Raw genomic sequence first — 24,706 nt, forward strand, 5'->3', positions numbered from 1 at the left:
TAGGGTGCCCCATTGTGTATATAAGATATACACTTTGTCTGCTCGCCTTGAAGGGTTATGCTAAGGGCACAACACCTTGTTGAGCTTTTAAAATAATCCAGCTGCTGCCCCCTGCTTCCACCGAGCAAGAGGGTCTGCTCATATATAGCTTCAGGACTCAAGGAAAATGAAGGATCCTTCTTGGCAGCAAGATTCAAGGTATTGGTCAAAAGGTTTATTAAGTGTAATTACATCAATGTAATAAAAGACCGCGCTATTGTCTTCATCAGGACAGTGCACCATCCTTGACTCCTGACACAAACTACAGTGTAGACCGCCTTGTGTTCATATAAGTAGATACGCTCAAATGGATGAAATTGTTTGGTACCGATGGGCTTTAAAGGCAGACGAGGGCCTATCAAAGGCTCCCAGATGTGTCAGAAGCATGGCGTGATAATTTGCCATACAGATTAAAAAGAGGTGTCAGAGCCCGTTGATTTTGGTGGGACCAGCCAACAGTGTATGGAGGCTTCCCAACTCTACTGGTGATATCTGGGGGGAGAAGGATCAGGCATAATGGATCTCAACAGCCTGATTCTTTTCTTCTTGAAGAGCTTTGTTGTTGCCTAAGGAGTCTGCCAGCGGCTAACCCCTTCTCTCTCTCTCCATATAGAATACATAAAGGCTTGGTCGAACTGAAAGTTTATATATATGGAGGGATCAGAAGAGACAGCTGGCAGGTACCTTTATAGGAGTTAGAGCTTTGGAATCAAAACATTATGTAAGTGATGAGAGGATCGCAGCTTCTAGTCCCCCTGAAGCGCTTAATTATCTCACCTGTGAAAGACAAAGGAAATCCTGAAAACATGACCTGTTGCGGAGTCCTGATGCTACATAGATGGAAAATTAAGATGTAAAGGGGCACCCCAAAATGACTTTTATGCTCCATAAAACATGCTATTATTCAGCAAAAGTAGTAAAAAAAAACCTGTAAATATTTAGCACTACTGTATAAATATTCTGAAAATGTATAACATATGCTATAATTGTCTGTTAGGTCAGGTGCCACCTCTGGGACCCACACTATTGATGCGCAGGATTTGAAGCTGCAGATTTCAATGTAAACTAAATGACTGAACACAGAATCAAATTCTGCGTATTAAATATGTTTAGGATACTGTACTTGTGAATAGCACTCTGCAAAAAAACATCTTACTCCCTATCCAAAGGACGTCATGACGTCACACCACGCTACCTCCATTCATGTCTATGGGAGGGGGCGTGACAGCTATAGACAGGAATGGAGGGGGCGTGGCCGCTGTAGTCACCAGTCATCTGGCTCGGATGTTCGCTCCGTCCACGGATGACTGGGGTTCCACGCCGGAGATCGCAGGGGTCCGCGGCTGTGGGACCCCCGCGATTGGACATTTTATCCCCTATCCATTGGATAGGGCATAAGATGTTTTTCGGCAGAGTACCACTAGAAGGTAACATGTTATTTATACTGTTCAATTCATTTATACTCAAAAATTTTAACTTGTTGTTTTTTCTACTCCTTCCCTAAGCAATTAATAAAAGTGAATCAAGGGTGCCAATAAAAACAGCAGCTCTTCTACAAAGCAAGCCCCCCATACAGCTGGATCAGCAGGATAAAACTCTAACGTTTCTACAAAAGCACCATTGGAAAAATGGTGAGAAACAATAACTATTTAAAATGCATGTACAGTACCCTGGGTATCTGCAGAACATCCAGTCTTACAATGACCCTTGCTGCAGTTGCATAACCACCATGGATTATGGTCTTAAGAACCTATACAAGACTCTAGAAATAGCCTGTGGTGATTGATATGATTGTTTCACGGGAAAGCATTGGTTGGCACTACGTATGATCAATATACATCACAACCTTAGATGTCACTTAAAAATTCTTTAAGTTCTTGAACCTCATGATTCGCAAATCATTATATCAATATTATCAATGGAATTAACTTGAGTGTCAGATTCCTAAAAAACCCTATAAACATTCAAATATTTAAAATCCCAATATACAAAGAAAGGAGGAATGGCACTCACCGCTTACTGTAATTTCTTTCTTTTATTCTCCATAAAGTGCAGGTGCTTTAAAAAGGCATTTCACCCAGCCGGGTGTGGACGCCAGTGCGCGTGCTACAGGTAACAATTGTTTCGCTCTGGCTTGAGCTTCAACAGACCTGTTGAAGGTCTGTTGAAGCTCAAGCCAGAGCGAAACAATTGTTACCTGTAGCACGCGCACTGGCGTCCACACCCGGCTGGGTGAAATGCCTTTTTAAAGCACCTGCACTTTATGGAGAATAAAAGAAAGAAATTACAGTAAGCGGTGAGTGCCATTCCTCCTTTCTTTGTATATTGGGATTCTGGATACTCTTCGTTTTCATAAGGAATTGAGCACCACTAACTGTTATGGGACTGACCTGGTTCACATAGGAATCACGGGAAGCTTGGCAGTGCCGGCCAGCTTTTTCTAATCTAAGTTGTGATATTCAAATATTTAACTTTTATATATTTAGTGAACATAGAGCAATAGCTTACAGGCCCCATAGGAAAATGGGGATCTGTTTTATGGGGCCTAGTGTTACCCCCTATAACAGAAATGCCTGTAGTTTGTGTCCCCTCTATAAACTTTTAATGACCCTTGGGCATGTTCTTCACCCATGAGGAGTCCTGCACAGGTTCTTGCTTTTCAGTATGCTCAGTAGTTAAAGGGGTATTCCAGGGAAGTATATATATATATATCTATATATATATATATATATATATATATATATATCTCAAAGCTACCACACTACCACCTGGATATGTTCGCTGTAAACCACCCTGCCTGATATGCATGGCTCCTGTGGCCTCTGTTGTCTTCTCTGGCTGCTTGATATTCTTTGCCATTCTTCTCTCCCCTTGCCTACATCTCTCAGCAATCATTGCCTCTCTGCTCTGCCGGCCCCCACCCTCCTGTGCAGAGCAGCAGAGAGAGGTGCAGTGTCTAATTGGCTGAGGCTGCACACACCTCCCAGTTCTCATTACTACAGAGAGTATGACACATCAGTGCAGGGCAGAAACCATGTGGTCTGTGTCTCTCAGGAGGGTGGGGACTGCTTTCGGGGAGGGACAGAAACAGAGTGAATGGCTGAATGATGCCATTCCCTCACTTCATTCATGTAAGTGGCAACCAAAGAGGGCAAACTGCTCTATATAGCTATTGAATGATATTTAGACAATTAAATAGGTTGATGAGATGGAAAGGATGGGCTTAGGGTTTAGTTTCCCGGAGTACCCCTTTAAGGGGATTGGCTCAAAAAAGGCCGGGATCTCACTCTCCAAGGGCCTCCTAGCAGCCTCATGGGCTAGGATACGTATACCCTTTATTCCGAGTTTACATCTGATATGTCAAATGTTGGGTAGAAAACAGCAAACTCCCATGTCATACAGCCGATCTGTCAGATGTAACTCATCAAACAAATTATAGTCCCTCTCCAGCATGTGGGAGTTTAGCAGAGTTTCCTATTTAAATCTTTAAATTGAGTTATTTTTACATGGCAGGGATATAAAATGACACCCCCATACTTTCCCAGTCAATTCCTTATCCAATGCTGTATTTGTTTAACTTGCAATAAATACTCTCCAGCAGACCTGGACTCTATCTGTTTCCAGTGGAAAAGGAATAAATTTGATGGGCTTGGCGTGAATAATGTGACTTATTGTTTTGATTAAGAGTTGGACGAGGCTTCTGTTTATAGGTCTAATTACCGGGGGGGGGGGGGGGGGGGGGGGATCGGGCGGCCTCATTTATGGTTTGGGGTCGATGTTTGTGTGTTGTTTGGGGTTTAGTTTTGTGTTCTTTCATTGGTTGCTATAAAGTAGTTACAGTGCGTTTGATCTGCTTTCTGCTTGGCATGCCAAAATATTCTGAAATAACAAAATTAGAGACCTGGAAATGCCATGATGTAAGTGTATTCATTAAACAGTAGAAAAAACACACATAATAACTACATAACAGTGAGTTAAGTACAGGAGCAGAACCTGTACCTTGATATAATATGCTGGCGATACATTTCAGACCGCTGTTGGCCGATAGCACATAGCTGTCCTGATTCCTTCCTACACAGGCATATTAGACTTGGCCAATGTGCATAAATACACCTCACAAGTTCTGCCTAAACTAGCGGGTTTCATCTTATGTGTATGGGTAGCTTTAGGGTTAATACACATGACTATTGGCTTACTTGTCACCTCTGTCTGTGTCAGGAACTGTTTGGAGCAGGAGAGGTTTGCTATGGGGATTTGCTCCTGCTCTAGACAAGTCCTGATATGGACAGAGATGGCAGCAGAGAGCACTGTGGTCAGACTGGAAAGATCTACACAGCTTCCTCTGGAGCATACAGCAGCTGATAAGTACTGGACGGATTCTATTTTTATATAGAAGTCATTTACAAATCTGTGTAACTTTCTGGCACCAGTTGATTTGATTGTTCTTTTCTTGAGTACCCCTTCAACACCCCCCCCCCTCCCCCCAAGGAGTATGTGCTTTCCCATAAGGAATCTCCTAGTAGTTATTATTTGCAGCTAACATGTGGATAAAACAGAAGAAAGTCCTGGTTGCCAATGCAGACTACAGAAATTATAGTCGGGCAGGCAGAGTCTTTGAAAACATTTTTTTTCCCACCGTAGTACCTAGAGATGAGCGAACTTACAGTAAATTTGATTCGTCACGAACTTCTCGGCTCGGCAGTTGATGACTTTTCCTGCGTAAATTAGTTCAGCTTTCAGGTGCTTCGGTGGGCTGGAAAAAGTGGATACAGTCCTAGGAGACTCTTTGCTAGGACTGTATCCACCTTTTCCAGCCCACCGGAGCACCTGAAGGCTGAACTAATTTACGCAGGATAAGTCATCAACTGCCGAGCCGAGAAGTTCGTGACGAATCGAATTTACTGTAAGTTCGCTCATCTCTAGTAGTACCCCTTTAAGGGTGAAGCAGACACTACTCCAACTGCAAATTCATAGTAACCTTGTTAGCCGACATGATTGTTAAGCCAATAGTCATGTGTATTAACCCTAAAGCTACCCATACACATGAGATGAAACCCGCTAGTTTAGGCAGAACTTGTAAGGTGTATGGTAGCCTCTTTTGATTTACGGCAGATGTTGGGAGAGAAAAGTCGGGTGTGTTAGATTAGATGCAAAATTTGCGCATGTTGGCCAAGTCTAATATGCCTGTGTAGGAAGGAATCAGGACAGCTATGTGCTATCGGCCAACACCACAGATATTAGTCTGTGTACAATGGTTTTTATTTAGGATCAGCATGATGGTATTTTCCAGTCACTATGTGATGTAATGAAAGGGGTCATGGTGTGGCGGAATTATTTTTGTCGCTTGTATATTGGTGGTATTGGTGAAATTGTTCTGTATATAGTGTAGAGTATTATCCTGTCACTATGTGGTGGTAATGGTTATGGTGTGGTGCAATTATTTCTCCCTTGTATAATGGTGATATTAGTCTCTGTATAGTGTTTTTTTTTTTTATATTTCCTAACAGTATTATGGTATTGGGTCTAAACCACAACCTATGATAAAAGGTGGTGCTCCCATGGTGATCAACAATTCATACACGGTATGCATCTCCACTCACATACTAGGGACTAGTGTTGCTCGCGAATATTCGCAATTCGAATATTATTCGCGAATATCGCATATTCGCGAATTCGCGAATTTCGCGAATATAGCGCTATATATTCGTAATTACGAATTTTCATTTTTTTTTTTCTTTTTTTTTTTTTTTTCTTCACAGTACACATCACAGTGATCACCCCTCTCTGCTTCCAGCTTGTGTGGTGTAAAGAAGGCTCTAATACTACTGTGTGAGACTGGCGTGCGCAAATTCGCATATGCGAAAATTAGCGTATGCTAATTTTCGCATATGCACATTTTCGAGTATGCGAATTTTTGGGTATGTTAATTTTCACATATGTTAATTTTCGCATACGCGAACTTTCGCATATGCGAAAATAAAACGAGACTATAACGAATATGCGAATATTCGCGAATATATGACGAATATTCGTCCATATATTCGCGAATATTCGCGAATTCGAATATGGCCTATGCCGCTCAACACTACTAGGGACTACTGGGCAGTGGGGCATCATCATGTGGGTATTCAAATAAATAATTATGAGAAGTGCACGTCCCTTTTAATAAATAATAAATTGCTTTGTTAGTTCTTCTATGCTTACATTTACATGGTTACGATAAAAACCATACATTATGCAGGTGCTGAAATTTGGAACACTGATACAGTGCTCCCTCAAGTTACAATATTAATCGGTTCCATGACGACCATTGTATGTTGAAACCATTGTATGTTGAGACCATAACTCTATGGAAACCTGGTAATTGGTTCTGAAGCCACCAAAATGTCATCCAAAAATAGGAAAAAGTGAGGATTAAAGAGAAATAAGTAGATAACTAATATAGATAAAGCAAATCCTTACATAGAAAAGTAATAAAGATCTGCTGGGAGCTGTAAATCACTGTCTATGTCAGTGTTTCAAAACCAGGGTGCCTCCAGCTGTTGCAAAACTACAACTCCCAGCATGCCCGGACAGCCGTTGGCTGTCCGGGCATGCTGGGAGTTGTAGCTTTGCAACAGCTGGAGGCACCCTGGTTGGGAAACAATGGTTTATGTAGTGGACAGGAGCTTCTTCAGGGTCCTATACAGTACACACAGTGTCCCAAATGGAGCCACCCCAAAAGGAGCAGCTAACCCTGGCACAGGTAAGGAGTAGTACAGAACTTGTAGTTCCTCCCTGTACTGTAGGGGGCGCTACCAGACACCAGTCAGTGCATACACTTCAGTAATACAGGTGATTTACCAGTAAAATGCCAATTCTGATTGGTCAGTTCCTCCAGTTGTGACACATTTCACAGATCTGGACTGTCCATAGCATTGTATGTTGAGTCTGGCTTCAAGTTACGATGGTCCAGAAAAGACCATTGTATGTTGAAACTATTGTATGTTGAGGCCATTGTAAGTTGAGGGATCACTGTACATGGCAGAGTTATGAACAAAGAATGATGATGATGATGATGATAAGTTACAGACCAAGAAATTCCCAAAATTTAAAATTAAGCAAATTGTACGACATTAAATTGCAGCCTAAAAAAAGAATCCACCTCTATCATTATCATAGTCATGCCATGTCTTATAATGCAGCCACATCCTTAAGAGAGGAATTGATCTCCCAACTTATGTCATGTAGGTCGATGAGGTTATTGCTTAAGATGTCCAACAACTTTTAAAAACTGCTTACATGTTATAGAACTAAAAGTATTATTCTTAAATAAATAAGAAAAGTATTGAATCACTCCCAACAAGGTGGAGGCCAAAGGGTAAATTAACTTTAAAGGGGTACTCCGGTGAAAACCTTTTTTCTTTTAAATCAACTGGTGGCAGAAAGTTAAACACATTTGTAAATTACTTCTATTAAAAATCTTAATCCTTCCTGTACTTATTAGCTGCTGAATACTACAGAGAAAATTCTTTTCTTTTTGGAATGCTCTCTGATGACATCACGAGCACAGTTCTCTCTGCTGACGTTATTATAATAATAATAACGCTTTATTTATTGTTGTCCTTAGTGGGATTTTAACCCAAGTCCCCAGCACTGCAGGCAGCAGTGCTAACCACTGAGCCACCATGCTGCCCTTAGCATACATCTGTTGCTAAAATGGACAGAGATGTCAGCAGAGAGCACTGTGCTCGTGATGTCATCAGTGTTCCAAAAAGGAAGGAATTTCCTCTGTAGCATTCAGCAGCTAATAAGTACTGGAAGGATTAAGATTTTTTAATAGAAGTAATTTACAAATATGTTTAACTTTCTGCCACCAGTTGATTTAAAAGAAAAAAGGTTTTCACCGGAGTACCCCTTTAACTAGTACCATGGCTCTTCCATAATAGAAATCATGGAAGTCTTAAAACTTGGATCCAACCTACTAAACAATTATGATGATTTTTTTGTTTGGATTCAGTAGATATAAATAAGGGCATTATTTTATGGCTATACGAGTGGTTGTCACTGTGTTACTGCAACCCATTAAATTTAGGGGAGGTCTTATGGCACCATGCTGAAAGGGTCTGAAACGCATTGGAGTCAGTAGTTCTGTGTAAAATCAGCTGTGTGGATTCTTGAACTAGAATCTGCATTTTCTACTTACCTTGGGAAGCTCTGTAGTATTCCTCTGTTGACGTTCTATGCTGTTACTTCCCTTGCTGCTGTGACGGAGCTAAAACAAACTGATCTACTGGTGGTGTTACTGTCTGGCCTTGAGAAGACCACCAAGTTGGCATGGAGAGTCTTCTAGGCCATGCAACGTTCCCTGAGGGAAAGGTATGCAAATTAACTCTTCTCCAGAAGGAAAAAAAGCTGACTCTATTTCCACCTATTGGAGGTATCCAGGGGCTTAACTACAGGGGGTGCTAAGGAAGCTCTGAACTCAAGTACCTGAAGAGGCCCCAAGGCACAAGTATTATACATGGCACATTGTAGACGGGGACCCTATTACAGAAGCTACATGATCTACCTCTTGAGGTAGCTACCCTCTAAGCAAAGGCCCTACTGATTATAGAGTCTTGAAACAAGACAACTTTTCCCCCAAACCAGTATCTTCTCCAAAAGGAAGAGGACCAATCTGTAGACTGCTGTTTTGGAGTTCTTGTACTTCAGTACCGAGCAGAGTATTGGTTGTCTGGGTGTGAGAACATTGGTCTAGTAGTTGGAGTTAAAGTCTTGTGCATTCTTGGAGCTGTACTAGGTATTACAATGTTCTTGTTTGAAAGTCAGCTTAAGAGACTCATTGTTCCCCTTCACCTACAGTTCCTCTAAAATTCTTCTTATCGATGGAGTTCACCACTTTCTAAATATTACCAGTATCAACAGACAGGTAGTGCAGGTGACACTGATGACAATGATGCTTACCTTATCCCATTCCGTTGTCTGGTTCTCTTGCTATCTTCTTCTGTAGCTTCCATTCCGAGACCAACTTGAAGCATGGGCGTAGTTTAGTGAAGTCACCGCACTTACTTCTCTGCTGGGTCTCGCTGCTAGCAAAGAGCAGTGGAGATGTCACGAAGCTCTGGCCATGCTCCAAGTCAGCCCTGGAACGGAAGATATTGAAGAACATAGTGAGAGAACTGGAGCACAGAACGGGATCAGGTAAGTATGGCTGTCATCAGTGTCACCTGCACTACTTGTCTGTACTGACAGGCTAGTGCAGGTGAAACTGATGACAGATTTCCTTTAATGGTCAGACATTGATAACAGAGAAGCAATCTCCAAAATGCAACACTAGAGAGAAGATGATTTTCCTCCTTCGAGCAGAGAGCTATTTTGCATATTTTTCTTTGGAAGTGCTGCTTTTCCTAGACATCTTATCCCCTATCCAAAGGATAAGATGTCTGATCGCGGGGTCCTGCCACTGGGGACCCCAAGATCTCCCTGCTGCATCCCAATGTCTGTTTAGAGCGTCGGGTGCAGTGCCGGAGGCTCGTGACATCACGGCCACGTCCCCGCTCGTGATGTCACAGCCACACACCCTCAATGCAAGCCTATGGGAGGGGGCAAGATGGCCATCACGTCCCCTCCCATACACTTGCATTGAGGGGGTGCGGCCGTGACAAGCCTCCGCCCCGCGTCACCAGTCATCCGGCCCAGAGCGAAGTTCGCTCCATGAACCAGATGTGTGGGGTGCCACAGCCGAGATCGTGGGGTGACCCTTGTGATCAGACATCTTATCCCCTATCCTTTGGATAGGCAATAAGATGTCTAGGGGCGGAGTGGTCTTCAGATCCACATTTAAGAATTCTCACCCAGCCAATCAGTATTCTGCTTTTTATTGATGAGGGGGAACTACCCCCAAAAAGCTGTCAAGGTCCTTTTTGATGGTCTGGTTTGGCTGATTGTCGCTAGTAATGTTTTATGGCTCTTTTCTGTTGTCTTAAAGGTTAGCTGCCTCCAATAGGTGGTACTAGAGAGACTATTTTCTTTTGTCTGAAGAGCTAATTTGACAACAGGGGTCAAGGGGTGAACATAGTTCATTGTCCGGGATGACTTTCAGAGTGTGTCATAGTTATTTAGCTGACCTAGCCAAGCCATGACAAAGCAGAGGAATCTGTAGTACTTGTGCCAGCCAGGTGGTGACCTAACACGAACTGAATTTATAGTTCTACAGCAATTACACTGATGAGAACCCAACTGTTCAGAGTTGGCATCACTCCCTCAAACCTTACTGCACCATTGCTCCCAACGATGCCTCATCTCCTCCTCCCGTCATTCCAGACCCAACTCCAGGTGTGGCATCTCTTTAGAAAAATAAACTAGCCTCATGGCACATTCCATCTTCACAAAGACGAGGAGAACAAGCGTTAGTTTGTTACACAGCTTTGCACGTCTTCTCTACTGTCTGTAGTCTTGTTCAGCTCATTGTGAAGCTGGATATATTTGTGAGAGAAGTGTTAACCTGTTTCCACTTCATTGAACGTTTACGACCAATGAACTGTTGTGTGACAAAGCTAATGTATTGACCGGCATGGGTTAACAACACGGTACCGTAATAATGTAAGTTTAAGAGAAATAAATATTGTATGTTATCAACAGAATGGAAAAATCCAGAAGTGCGTGGTAATCGATCGGTGTAGGTGTTCTGCTTAGACAACATGTGGAACTTTTTGTAGGAGTCATCATCACCATGAAAAGCAGCAAGTCATCACCAGTTACAGTATGCAGAGATGGGCAAATCAAAGCTGACAAAGTCGAATTCTTTCTGAATTTCATGAAAAATTCAATTCGGAACGAATCCGAATTTCCTCGCGCTTCGTGGTAACGAATCGGTTCATTCACCATTTTGTGCAGGCGGGGGGGGGGGCTAAATACATGTGAGGGCAAGGGGCAAGGAAGTCTGGGAAGGTGGGTAGGTGGGATCACCCTGAATCACATGGCGGCATGCAGCCTATCAGCAGCCAGCCAGCCCTGTGATGTCATAGCCCTATATATTCCGCAGCCATTGCCAAAGACGGGCATTTCCCGATTTGCTGAGAGAGCAGAGACTGTGTATCACCGTTGCTGACAATACAGATCTTTAGAGCGGCGAATCCATTCACCTCAAGCCCGCATTCGTTCTGGCTACAGAGAGAGAAGACACTGTGTGGTCAATCCACAAGTTCAGAAGTGGGAGCAATCCCCATTCAGACTGCAGGCAGGGACAGTTCAGAGAGAGAGAGTATGCTTTTTTCTGTTGCAACCGTACTGGGGAGTATTACTCAAAAAAAAAAAGTGAAATATATATGCACTCCGCAGTTCTACGTTTTTTCCGATTAAAGCTAATAGGGGGCAGTAAGTGTAAAAGCACTAAAATACTTACGCACTAGATTGTTACGGTTATTTCTGGTGCAACCGTACTGGGGCGTATTACTAGGAAAAAAAGTGAAAACGTGAAGTCTACAGTCACTGATGAGTAGCTTTCTTCACCCACATAGTGAAGCAACTCATCAGCAGCAGGTAGACCTGGAGCAGGACCTGAACCAGCAGGTGGTGACATACCTTGACCTGAACCTGCCAACCCACATTGAATATCCGCTGGACTTCTGGGCAGCCAAACTTGATTTGTGGCTGCAACTAGCAGAGTTTGCCCTGGAAAAGCTGTAATGTGCAGCCAGTAGTGTGGCATCAGAGCGAGTGTTTAGTGCAGCAGAACTTGCCTGTCCACCAAAAATTCGTCAGCAGGTACCGGTATTGCAAGACACCGCCCCACTCTGTCACCGGGTCACTTTCAGGACTCCTGATGCTGCTGCTGCCACCTCCAGGCTCTGTCATTGTGCTGCCATATAATCTCCTCATGCTGCTGCCACCTCCAGGCTCTGTCATTGTGCTGCCTATGGTCTCCTCGTGCTGCTGCTACCTCCAAGCTCTGTCATTGTGCCACCCTATGGTCTTGTCATGCTGCTGCCACATCCAGACTCTGTCATTGTGCCGCTCTGCTGCAGTGATTTTAATAACAACACCAGTAATCTGCATGTCATATGAATAACATTATTATTTCACTAGCCCAGCACACTTCCTTATGCCTATTACGGCAAGGCAAAGTGTTTTACACCCCTATTTAGGCTTTCTGTAGCCCAGAAATAGCTGTTTTTAATAGAAATATGCCGTAAATAAATTTGGATCGCACCAATTTTTTTCAGAAAATTTGGCAAGTTTGACCGAATAGAATTTTTTAAAAATGCACCCATCTCTAATAGTATGTATTTAACAATGAGAGGAAGAAGAAAAAAAGGGGTCCACAGAGGAGCTGCTGAAATGCAAGAAATAACGACCCCAGGCGATGCACAGGACAAGGATCGATTTTAATAAATATGACAATGAGACAACGTGTTTTGGCACAAACCTGCGCCTTCCTCAGGTCCACCAGTAGTAGCATAGTCCTGGAGACACGTCTATGGATGCACAGTAAAAAAAATTATCTATGTAGCACATAATAGGCATACTTCTTAATCCCAACCCCCCTCCAACCACTAGATAACACCTTAAAGGAAATGATCAGTCTATATTTTAATGGTAGGTTTATTTGAACAGTGAGAGACAGAGACAAAAAAAACACATTTCAGATAAGTTATTGTTTTGCATTTTACTCAGTGAAATACGTATTTGCTCCCCTATCAATCAGCAAGATTTCTGACTCCCAGGTGTCTTTTATAAAGTAAACGAGCTGAGATTAGGAGCACTCTCTTAAAGGAAGTCCTCATGATATTAGCTTGTTACCTGTATAAAAGACACCTGTCTGCAGAAGCAATCAATAAGATTTCAAACTCTCCACTATGGCCAAGACAAAAAAGCTGTCCAAGGATGACTGGGACAAGATTGTAGATCTACATAAGGCTGGAATGGGCATCAAGACCATCATCAAGCAGCTTGGGGAGAAGGTTACCTCAGTTGGTGCGAATATTAACAAATGGAAGAAACACAAAATAACTGTCTCGGCCTGGTCCTCCATGCAAGATCTCACTTCATAGTTACTAATCATGAAAATGGTGAGTACAGCGAAAATGGTGATCATCACCCCAGAGTTACATGGGAGAAAATTGTCAATGTTCTCAAGGTAGCTGGACCAAAGTCACTCAGAAAACAACTGGTAATACACTACGCCATAAAGGACTGAAATCCTGCAATGCCTGTGTTGTCCCCCTACTCAAAAAAAACATGTAGGGGGCCGTCTAAAGTTTGCCAATAAACATCTAAATCATTCAGATATAAACTCCTTACCAAGCTGCTTGGTGATCATCTTGTAGAGCCCATTCCATCCCTATGTAGGTCTACAATCTTGTCCCTGACATCCTTGGACAGCTCTTTGGTCTTGACCGTATTGGACAGTTTGGAATCTGATTGTTTGATTCCTTCTGTGGACAGGAGCCTTTTATACAGGTTGAGATTAGGAGCACTCCCAGAGCTGTATAATGCAAATGGCAGCATAAATAGATCCAACCAAAGCACTGTACTGACAAATATCAGATCATCCACATAAAGGTGATCCCGGGTGGACAACAAAAAGACATCATCATGTTTTCCCCAACAAAAAAGTAAAAGTGCACCTCGTTTAACCTTCCCTCCCCCAAGCCTCTTGGACGCGTAGCATCTGGTGTTTTAAAGGGGTACTCCCCTGGAAAAAAAATTTTTATATTAACTGTTGCCAGAAAGTTAAACAACAGATTTGTAAATTACTTCTATTAAAAAAAATCTTAATCTTTCCAGTACTTATCAGCTGCTGTATGCTCCATAGGAAGTTTTTTTCTTTTTGAATTTCCTTTCTGTCTGACCACAGTGCTCTCTGCTGACACCTCTGTCCATTTAAGGAACTGTCCGGATCAGGATAGGTTTGCTATGGGGATTTGCTTATACCCTGGACAGTTCCTAAAATGGGCAGAGGTGTCAGCAGAGAGCAATGTGGTCAGACAGAAAGGAAATTCAAAAAGAAAAGAACTTCCTCTGGAACATACAGCAGCTGATAAGTACTGGAAGGGTTAAGATTTTTAAATCGAAGTCATTTACAAATCTGTTTAACTTTCTGGCACCAGTTGATTTAAAAAAAAATAAAAATCTTTCCAGTGGAGGACCCCTTTAAGGAATAGGCTGGGAGCAAATAGTCAAATAGGGGCTAAAATAGTCTCTGGACAATCCCTGCTCCCAGGAGCTTGCAATCTAAGCTAGGGTTCTGCTGTTACATAAGTCATGCTGTGGCAGATAAGGCCCAATGTCATTGCCTCATAGCTTTTCATCTGTCAGAGCTGTTATTATGGTGTCTGCCTGTGCCGCCCTCTGACCCATAGCAATAACAGAGAGCAGAGTCCTCCCTTACAGCTGTGATTACACTGGCAGTGTCAGTGCTGGTTACAATCCACTGGTTGTGTAAGCTCCGTGCGATCACTTTCCCTTTTGGACTGAAAATATCTTCTGTAAGTAAAAGTGCTTTAGTTTCTAATAAGGATCTGTATTGCCTAGAAAGTGCCGCCATCATTGCCCTCAGTTCTGGAGCCGCTCTAGATATCGGGCACAATGCCATACAACTATGGCTGGCAAATGAATTTAAGACTATCCTTTATGGTAGTGTTTCCCAACCAGGGTGTTTTCAGCTGTTGCAAAACTACAACAGCCGTTGGCTGTCCGGGCATGCTGGGAGTTGTAATTTTGCAACAGCTGGAGGTCCACAGTTTGAAGACCACTATGGCGTGTGTCATGTTGATGCAATGTTGACACCATCACAGTAGCTGTCAGCACAGGACGGCTCAGTACTGTACGCAGAAAGTTTATGGGCACTTTGACATACTTGTACCATCTGTAAGTGAGGAAAAAACAGGGAGACCAGAGGGGGCGCCGCGTGTGATACCGTAGGGATAGTTAGAGTCAGAGGTAGAGAAGTAGCGGGCCCTAAGGTAGTGGCTGCTCACCTTGCGGCAAGTAAAAACTTGTGTATCAACCCAAAATTGGGGTTATAGAAGAAGCCGGAACCGCTGCTGAGCCTCAGGTTGCAGGAGAGGTAAGACCGTTTCCTGGGAGAAGAACGATAGTAGTACAGCAAAAGAACCTTAGGATGGCGCTGCTGGTTCCAATGGTGGAGATAACAAATCGTAGCCAGAGTTGTAGGTATTACAAAACACTGGACAGTTTATTATTAGTACATAAAAAACACCAAAACAGGAGGATTACACGTTTCGAGGAAGCCTCCCCCTTCATCAGATCAGTATCATACTACAATGATACTGATCTGATGAAGAGGGGAGGCTCCCCCGAAATGTGTAATCCTCCTGTTTTGGTGTTTTTTTATGTACTAATAATAAACTGTCCAGTGTTTTGTAATACCTACATCTCTGGCTACGGTTTGTTATCTCCACCATTGGAACCAGCAGCGCCATCTTAAGGTTATTTTGCTGTACTACTATCGATACTTGTACCATGGGATTTGTTAGGTAGGGCTATGGGACAGTCTAAAACAGTCCCACAGAACATATATCCAGATGTAGTCACCGGTGTGCCTATACATATATCTACTCTTTACTGCCCTTGAAGGGAATAGGAAATCAGAGCATTTTGAACTGCAATTCCACACACAAACTGAAGACAAGAGTGGCACTGTTTTTGAAAGAAATCAGTTCTGTTTTTCTAGTCTTGGATACATCATTTAAGTTTTTTTTTTTTACTTTTAACGTTGTATACTGATGTAAAAGTGCAGTCAACTATGTTTTTCCATACAGTTGGGTTGCGGGGTTTCAATATATCCTGGCTGAAAAGTATGACATTGTTAGGCCCACATAGTTATGAGTCTATTGATTCAGTGGCACTTATTACATTTAGTACGGATTTATTTATTTTTGATAATCCAAACTTTTTTAAATTTGTTTCGGATTTGTTTTGTCCCTTCTCTTATACACTGAGCAGTACACTCACTATATTTGCTCTGCACAAAGCTCAGTGTACTGTACAGGAACAAGAACTCCTGCCTCTGACAGGAGTCCCTGCTCCTGTACATACTGTGTATGGCAATCGGGGTGCTACCAAATTTGAAATGGGATCTGAATTTGAATAAAATCTGACAGATTTGCCGAATCGAACCCAAATGTAGCTAATCTCTGTTTGCCCATTTAGGTCTATGGACACGTTGACACATTTTGGGGGGGATTTTTAGTGATCTACGATGAGACGGTAAATCCGTTGGGCAATGCTGTAGCATTGCTTTCAATAAGATTTTGCTGCATCGTGCCCATGCCAGAGTTTCCATTGTAGAAATCCCGATTCTGGCCTCCACCAAAAGAACTGACACATCAATTTTTTCGGCGGAATCTGCCCAGAAGGCCAGCACTTGCTATTTGCGGAATGTCTGCCCGCAAATATATTCCGCAAATATTTTGCCATGCAAAATAACCTCCGGCGCTGCAGAATCCGCAGAATCCCATTGCTGTAATGGGATTCCGCCGCACAGTGCATTTCCAAGGAATTTTTCAGCAGAATATGCCAAGAAAACCTTGCTTTATTTGAGGACGGCAATGTACACTTGGTCCTAGCGGCAACTGATTTAGTCGGTACTGGCTCCACTTGGAATCTCGGAGTCCTGCAGTGTGAACTTAGCCTTAGGCATGAATCTTTTGCAAGGAAATCCTGATTTCGGCATCCGCAAAAACAATGAATCTGATCAACGTGTTTGTGGATGCCCCAAGGAAATGCATTGCCGTCTATGAGACGGCAATGCATTTCTGAATGATTTTTCCTGTGGGGATTCCACCATGTGAACATAGCCTTACAGCTCTATATATAGGCATACTAACAAAGCCTATGTTACCAGGGGGACCAATATACAACTTTTGTTAGTCCAGGACACCCCCCCCTTACCCATGAGGCCACATAAGCGGAGTTTCCAGAATGCATGCACAGTTCTTGGGGCATCATCTGACTTATTCTTTCGTCTTCACCCATCGTATACTTCTACACCCCGGTCTACTTGCTTATCTACACCTCCAGCAGCCTAATTCATTCAATATGTATGAAATATACCATATGCCGGGGTTTGCAGACAATAGGTGCTCTGTTTAATAAACTCCCCTCTCCACACCCCCTTCTCTCCTCCTCAGTGCTCCTTCTCCCTGCCTTCTTCCTGAGCCCTGGGCTGCTGTGTGACACAGGAGGAGAGTGTGTGTGTATGAGCTGCCCTGCACTTCATTGTGGATAGGTGGATGCAGGGACTCTGAGTGACTTGTGCAGAATCCTATGGAGAAGGTAAGATCCTGACTTGATGCATCACAGTGATGGGACAATGGTGGGGGTGGTGGTGGGGGGGGGGGGGGGGGACAACATGTACTGTGCACCAAAGTTACTCTGTGTTTATGTGTATGATGGGAAAAGATACATCTGTGCATTCAAATAACAAACACAGATGTTATTCACTCATGTATGTGATTGTGTATATATACTATTTGTTTATTTATTGATGTTGTTTCCTTATGTATTTATTTATATATATATATATATATATATATATATTTAATTTATTTATTCATTCATGCTGTATATATTCATTTATTTATTGATTAATATAAATAAATAAACATATATTCTTTTGCGCTCTTTGTTGCCTCACAAATAAATAAATAAAATGATATATATATATATATATATATATATATATATATATAGACACACACATTTTACAGATATAGCCCAGTGTTTTCCTCCTAGGGTACCCCCAGCTGTTGCAAAACTACAACTCCCAGCATGTTGGACTATATAGTAGTATATAGTATAGGTCAATGTTTCCCAACCACGGTTGCCTCCAGCTTTTGCAAAACTACAACTCCCAGCATGTTGGACTATATAGTAGTATATAGCAGTGGTCTCCAACCTGCGGACCTCCAGATGTTGCAAAACTACAACTCCCAGCATGTTGGACTATATAGTAGTATATAGCAGTGGTCTTCAACCTGCGGACATCCAGATGTTGCAAAACTACAACTCCCAGCATGCCTAGACAGCCAACGGCTGTCCGGGCATGCTGGGAGTTGTAGTTTTGCAACATCTGGAGGTTCTGCAGGTTGGAGACCACTGGTATATAATATAGGTCAATGTTTCCCAACCAGGGGTGCCTCCAGCTGTTGCAAAACTACAACTCCCAGCATGTTGGACTACATAGTAGTATATAGTATAGGTCAATGTTTCCCAACCAGCGTTGCCTCCAGCTGTTGCAAAACTACAACTCCCAGCATACCTGGACAGCCATTGGCTGTCCGGGCATGCTGGGAGTTGTAGTTTTGCAACAGCTGGAGACACACTGTTTAGAAAACACTGACTGATATCATTCTGATGGTCATCAACCCGGGGGGTCTCCAGCTGTTGAAAAACTACAACTCCCAGCATGCCCGGACAGCCATTGGCTGTCCGGGCATGCTGGGAGTTATAGTTTTGCAACAGCTGGAGGCTCCCTGGTTGGGAAACACTGGTATAGTATTTGGTGCAACATTCCGGGAGTTGAATAATTGGTTGGATAAATACTGGCCATTGCATTGCCGGTATTGCTGAAAGTTGTAGTTTGGCAACAGCTGGAGGCACTCTGGTTGGCAAACATGGCTATAGCTCTGCTGCTTGTTCTATATATCTCACTTATCGTACGACTTTGTTATTTTTCTATTGACTACTATGTGGTTAAAGTAAGTTCCTGTGGAATGGATGGAGCACGCCGTGCAGCTGCTTTCTGTCTTTATAGCTAGGGTTTGTTATACGGTCGCAGGTGTTCTCATGTTTTAGGGGTTTACCCATAGGATGCATTTTGATATATATGCAAGTGCATGGAAAGCAGATTTACGTGTGCTTTTACCCCATGTATGTGTTTTACGTAGGTTGTAAGCTGTTTATAGTGTCTCTGTATACAGATATAGCAGAGCTGAATTTGTCATTTTAGTGGATTGGGTTTGCATCGTCTATATATTGTATTGGCTTTGTAAGGCTTTTTTTTTTAGAGCAGGAACACCATTCACATTAACAGGAGCCCTGCAGGACCAGCCTTTGAGTGAAAATCTTGTGTGAGTTCCTGCACTTTTTTTTAGAGCAGGAACACCGTTCCCATTAACAGGAGCCCTGCAGGACCAGCCTTTGAGTGAAAATCTTGTGTGAGTTCCTTCACTTTTTTTTAGAGCAGGAACACCATTCCCATTAACAGGAGCCCTGCAGGACCAGCCTTTGAGTGAAAATCTTGTGTGAGTTCCTGCACTTTTTTTTAGAGCAGGAACACCGTTCCCATTAACAGGAGCCCTGCAGGACCAGCCTTTGAGTGAAAATCTTGTGTGAGTTCCTTCACTTTTTTTTAGAGCAGGAACACCGTTTCCATTAACAGGAGCCCTGCAGGACCAGCCTTTGAGTGAAAATCTTGTGTGAGTTCCTGCACTTTTTTTTAGAGCAGGAACACCGTTCCCATTAACAGGAGCCCTGCAGGACCAGCCTTTGATTGAAAATCTTGTGTGAGTTCCCAGACTTTTTCCCAGGACTTGACCCCTGAGGATAAGGGATAGTAACGTTGATGGCTTTTGGACTATCCAAAGACCTTAATAATCAGAAAGCAGGTTACAACATACAGGATAGTAACGCCGGCATGTTTCGGATCATCCAAGCTTCTTAATCATTGATTAAAGGACATCCGAAGGATAGGGGATAAGTTATAGATCGCGGGGGGTCCGAGCACTGGGGCCCCCCGCGATCTACCCCATAGAGATACATGGAGGGGTCGTGTCTGCCGCGGCTTTCTGCTGGGGATGAAACTGCACTTCCTGCAGACTGCAGTGGCCCCGTCCAGGAGATTATGGGGGGCCCCAGCGCTTGGACCCCTCCCTGCGATCTATAACTTATCTCCTATCCGAAGTTATACTGCACTACAGATGTCCTTTAAGGATCTTGAATGATCCAAAACGCATTGGTGTTACTCTCCTGTTTGTTGTTTCCTGCTATATGATGGAATAAATGGTTCCTGTGTTACTGGACATTACTTTCCTGGACTTGTAAGTGTACTTGCAGTCCTATGCAAAATTACTGTGATATCACAAAGTATAGACTAAAACATTACTGGCAATTGAACTCTAAAGTTGATAAACAGCTTCACTAAATGTATGACCAGGATGTCTACAGTGGTTGTACCTGTGCGGGTATCATATCTGGTGGCACACATATAGGGGGTAGTGCCAGGAGGGTAGCACAGACAGGCACCTTTGTCCTAGGTATATTTACATGCAAGGTTCGGGCAGCAAACATATCTTGTCCCAGGTACTAGGAAGCCTAGTTAGTATATTGCATGTAGATATGCAGGACTGGATCCGATCCAGCAGCCGGACAGCCAATTCATCTTAACATTTTATTGCTAGGATCATTTTCTAAAATCTACATTATCTTGAACACCAAAATGACAATGTGTAATGCTCTGAACACATCTGCATCTGGTCCTGACTTTGGGGGTTCTGTCACTTTTAATGACAAGACTTAGCAGAATCCCAGCAGAGCCCAATACCGGTTATTGAGGTCCAGTGGTACCACTCAGATGTGTTGTACAACACACAGCAATGAAGGCCATAGCACAGATATAAACATGAGATTTATCAAAACCAGAGGAAGAGTGGTGCAGTTGCCCATAGCAATTAATCAGCTTGCTACTTTCATTTTTCTCAGGCCTCTTTAAAAATGAAAGAAGCAATCTGATTGGTTGCTATGGGCAACTGCACCACTCTTCCTCTGCACAGGTTTTGATAAATCCCCCCCTTCGGGTGAGTGGTAAGAATATTAGTGCTATTTACATGAGTATCACGTTCACCATTATTGATCTTCATCACAGCTGCAGTTGGTTGGGAGGTTTATCTCCAAAAAGTTAAGAAAAAACTATTGTAATATGTCAAAAACTGAGATATAAGAACATATGATACCGATGCCTGGGGGGCAGTTGGGATGTATTGGGGGTATTCTATGTACTAGTTCTATACACTCTTGTAAGGCTGGGTCCACACTACGTTTTCTCCCATACGGGAGCGCATACGGCAGGGGGGAGCTAAAAGCTCGCGCTCCCGTATGTTACTGTATGCGCTCCCGTATGTCATTCATTTCAATGAGCCAACCGGAGTGAAACGTTCGGTCCGGTCGGCTCATTTTTGCGCCGTATGCGCTTTTACAAACGGACCTAAAACTGTGGTCAACCACGGTTTTAGGTCCGGTTGTAAAAGCGCATACGGCGCAAAAATGAGCCGACCGGACCGAACGTTTCACTCCGGCCGGCTCATTGAAATGAATGACATACGGGAGCGCATACGGTGACATACGGGAGCACGAGCTTTTAGCTCCCTCCTGCCGTAAGCGCTCCCGTATGGGACAAAACGTAGTGTGGACCCAGCCTTATTTTAGCGCTTTCTTTGCTGTCACAGGTGGAGATGCCTCTACAGGTTCCATGATGATTATCATTTCATGAATTTCCTTCTTATGTTCTCACTCTAAAGCCAAAGCCAGTATAGGGTTTGGACCTCTGGGACCCCGCGCAATCTCCAGAATAGCGCATGACTCTTCTTACTGAGCGCTTCGGCCACCAGCTTTCATGATGTACTCCTCTCTGCAGTGATGGTACACTTAAAGGGGTTATCCAGGAAAAAACTTTTTTTTATATATATCAACTGGCTCCAGAAAGTTAAACAGATTTATAAATTACTTCTATAAAAAAATCTTAATCCTTTCAGTACTTATGAGCTTCTGAAGTTTAGGTTGTTCTTTTCTGTCTAAGTAATCTCTGATGACACGTGTCTCGGGAAACGCCCAGTTTAGAAGAGGTTTGCTATGGGAATTTGCTTCTAAACTGGGCGTTTCCCGAGACACGTGTCATCAGAGATTATTTAGACAGAAAAGAACAACCTTAACTTCAGAAGCTCATAAGTACTGAAAGGATTAAGATTTTTTAATAGAAGTAATTTACAAATCTGTTTAACTTTCTGGAGCCAGCTGATTGAATGAATATATATATATATATATATATCCATCAAGAGCAGGACCTGAGGTGATCAGCTGATTACTATGGGAATCACATTCTGAAAGGTGTTGTCTTTTTTTTTTTTTATCAACTGGTGCCAGAAAGTTAAACAGATTTGTAAATGACTTCTATTAAAAAAAATCTTAATCCTTCCAGTACTTATTAGCGGCTGTATACTACAGAGGAAGTTATTTTCTTTTTGGATTTATTTTCTTGTCACGACCACAGTGCTCTCTGCTGACACCTCTGTCCATATGCTGCTCTGGACAGTTCCTAAAATGGACAGAGGTGTTAGCAGAGAGCACTGCGGTCGTGACAGAAAAGAAATCCAAAAAGAAAAGAATTTCCTCTGTAGTATACAGCCGCTAATAAGTTCTAGAAGGATTATGCAGTTTTAATGGAAGTCATTTACAAATCTGTTTAACTTTCTGGCACCAGTTGATTTAAAATAAAAAGTTTTCCACCAGAGTAACCCTTTAAACTTTCATTGAATCTAAGTGGATCTAACATGAAAAAAAACTAAAAGAAATCTAAAAATCAGTTCTAAATGTAGTTATGACATCTACGACTCTATCACTGATTGCAATGTCTGTTTCATTGTAAGTAAAGTTTATTGAAACAAGCACTTTGTTGTGCCTTATTTTGGAAAAGTGAAAAATGTCTGAAAAAGCAACTATGTAACATGTTCTCTAACATGGGCGGCTTCAGCTGTCTCAAAACTACAACTTTCATCATGGCCTCTTAAGCAGGGGAAAGCCCACCCTAAGGAACTGCAGCAGCATGAAGAGCATTATAAAGCAATAGTGAACAGACTAACACAGTGTTTCCTAACCAGTGTGCCTCCAGCTGTTGCAAAACTACAACTCCCAGCATGCCTGGACAGCGGTCTGCCAAAAGCACAAGCCAGACAGATCCAAACACATCCTAAGGAGCAGCAGCAGAATGGAGAACATTATAAAGCAACAGTGAACAGACTAACACAGTGTTTCCTAACCAGTGTGCCTCCAGCTGTTGCAAAACTACAACTCCCAGCATGCCTGGACAGCGGTCTGCCAAAAGCACAAGCCAGACAGATCCAAACACATCCTAAGGAGCAGCAGCAGAATGGAGAACGTTATAAAGCAATAGTGAGGAGTCTAGGACAGTAGTTTGGCTGTCACGATGCCGGCTGGCAGGTAGTGGATCCTCTGTGCCAGAGAGGGATGGCGAGGACCGCGCTAGTGGACCGGTTCTAAGCCACTACAGGTTTTCACCAGAGCCCGCCGCAAAGCGGGATGGTCTTGCTGCGGCGGTAGTGACCAGGTCGTATCCACTAGCAACGGCTCACCTCTCTGGCTGCTGAAGATACTGAAGATAGGCGAGGTACAAGGGAGTAGGCAGAAGCAAAGTCGGACGTAGCAGAAGGTCGGGGGCAGGCGGCAAGATTCGTAGTCAGGGGAGATAGCAGGAGATCTGGTACACTGGTTATAAACACACAAAACGCTTTCACTGGCACTAAGGCAACAAGATCCGGCAAGGGAGTGCAAGGGAGGAGACTAGATATAAGCAGGGAACAGGTGGGAACCAATTAAGCTAATTGGGCCAGGCACCAATCATTGGTGCACTGGCCCTTTAAGTCTCAGGGAGCTGGCGCGCGCGCGCCCTAGAGAGCGGAGCCGCGCGCGCCAGCACATGACCGCAGGAGACGGGAACGGGTAAGTGACCTGGGATGCGACTCGCAAGCGGGCGCGTCCCGCTGTGCGAATCGCATCCCCAACGGCCAGGGCAGAGCAGCGCTCCCGGTCAGCGCTGACCGGGGAGCTGCAGGGAGAAGGACGCCGTGAGCGCTCCGGGGAGGAGCGGGGACCCGGAGCGCTAGGCGTAACAGTACCCCCCCCCTTAGGTCTCCCCTTCTCTTTATCGGGTAACTGCCTCCCCTGGGATGAGGACACCGGGAAAGGATGGAGGGATTCCTCAACGGCAGGCAGAACCGCAGGAGTAGGAATGGGGAGAGAGGGCAGAGGGCGGGACCTGGCACGGGGCAGTGTGACACCAGGACGAGGGCCATGAGGGGACACAGAAGCTTGCCTGATGGAACTGGGAGGGGGGGAGGGGCATTTCCTGTGGCAGGCAGAGTCCTTAATGACCTTAGGGGGACCAGATACAGGAGGAACCACAGAGTTACAGCAAGGGTTACTGGGAACCGGTTTTAGACAGTTCTTGGAACAAGAGGACCCCCAACTCTTGATCTCCCCAGTGGACCAATCCAGGGTTGGGGAATGAAGTTGAAGCCAGGGAAGTCCAAGGAGAATTTCCGAGGTGCAATTGGGGAGGACCAAAAGTTCAATCCTCTCGTGATGAGATCCGATGCTCATAAGAAGGGGCTCCGTGCGGAAACGTATGGTACAGTCCAACCTGGCTCCGTTGACCGCGGAGATGCGGAGTGGCTTGACAAGACGGGTCACCGGAATATGGAATTTATTCACAAAGGACTCCCGAATAAAATTCCCAGAAGCTCCAGAGTCCAGACAGGCCACGGCTGAGAGGGGAGAGCTGGCTGAAGTGGAAATCCGAACAGGTACCGTGAGACGTGGAGAAGCCGACTTGGCATCAAGGGACGCCACACCCACGAGAGCTGAGTGT

General features: G+C 43.7%; 1 protein-coding gene across 3 annotated transcripts in view; it reads left to right on the top strand.

Annotated features, from left to right (window-relative positions):
* The first annotated feature begins 14,450 nt into the window (after positions 1 to 14,450).
* Positions 14,451 to 24,706, top strand: part of SYNPO (synaptopodin) — a 143,360-nt gene continuing 133,104 nt past the window's right edge. Inside the window, exons 1-2 of one of the 3 annotated variants that reach the window (XM_056516899.1) lie at positions 14,451 to 14,510; positions 17,178 to 17,322. The gene's annotated coding sequence lies outside the window, so the exon portion shown is untranslated. Of the gene's footprint in view, positions 14,511 to 17,042; positions 17,323 to 24,706 lie in introns of those variants that run through there. The other 2 variants (XM_056516901.1, XM_056516898.1) reach the window with 2 other exon arrangements.

The sequence above is a fragment of the Hyla sarda genome, chromosome 4 (assembly GCF_029499605.1).
Source record: "Hyla sarda isolate aHylSar1 chromosome 4, aHylSar1.hap1, whole genome shotgun sequence".
NCBI lineage: Eukaryota > Metazoa > Chordata > Amphibia > Anura > Hylidae > Hyla > Hyla sarda.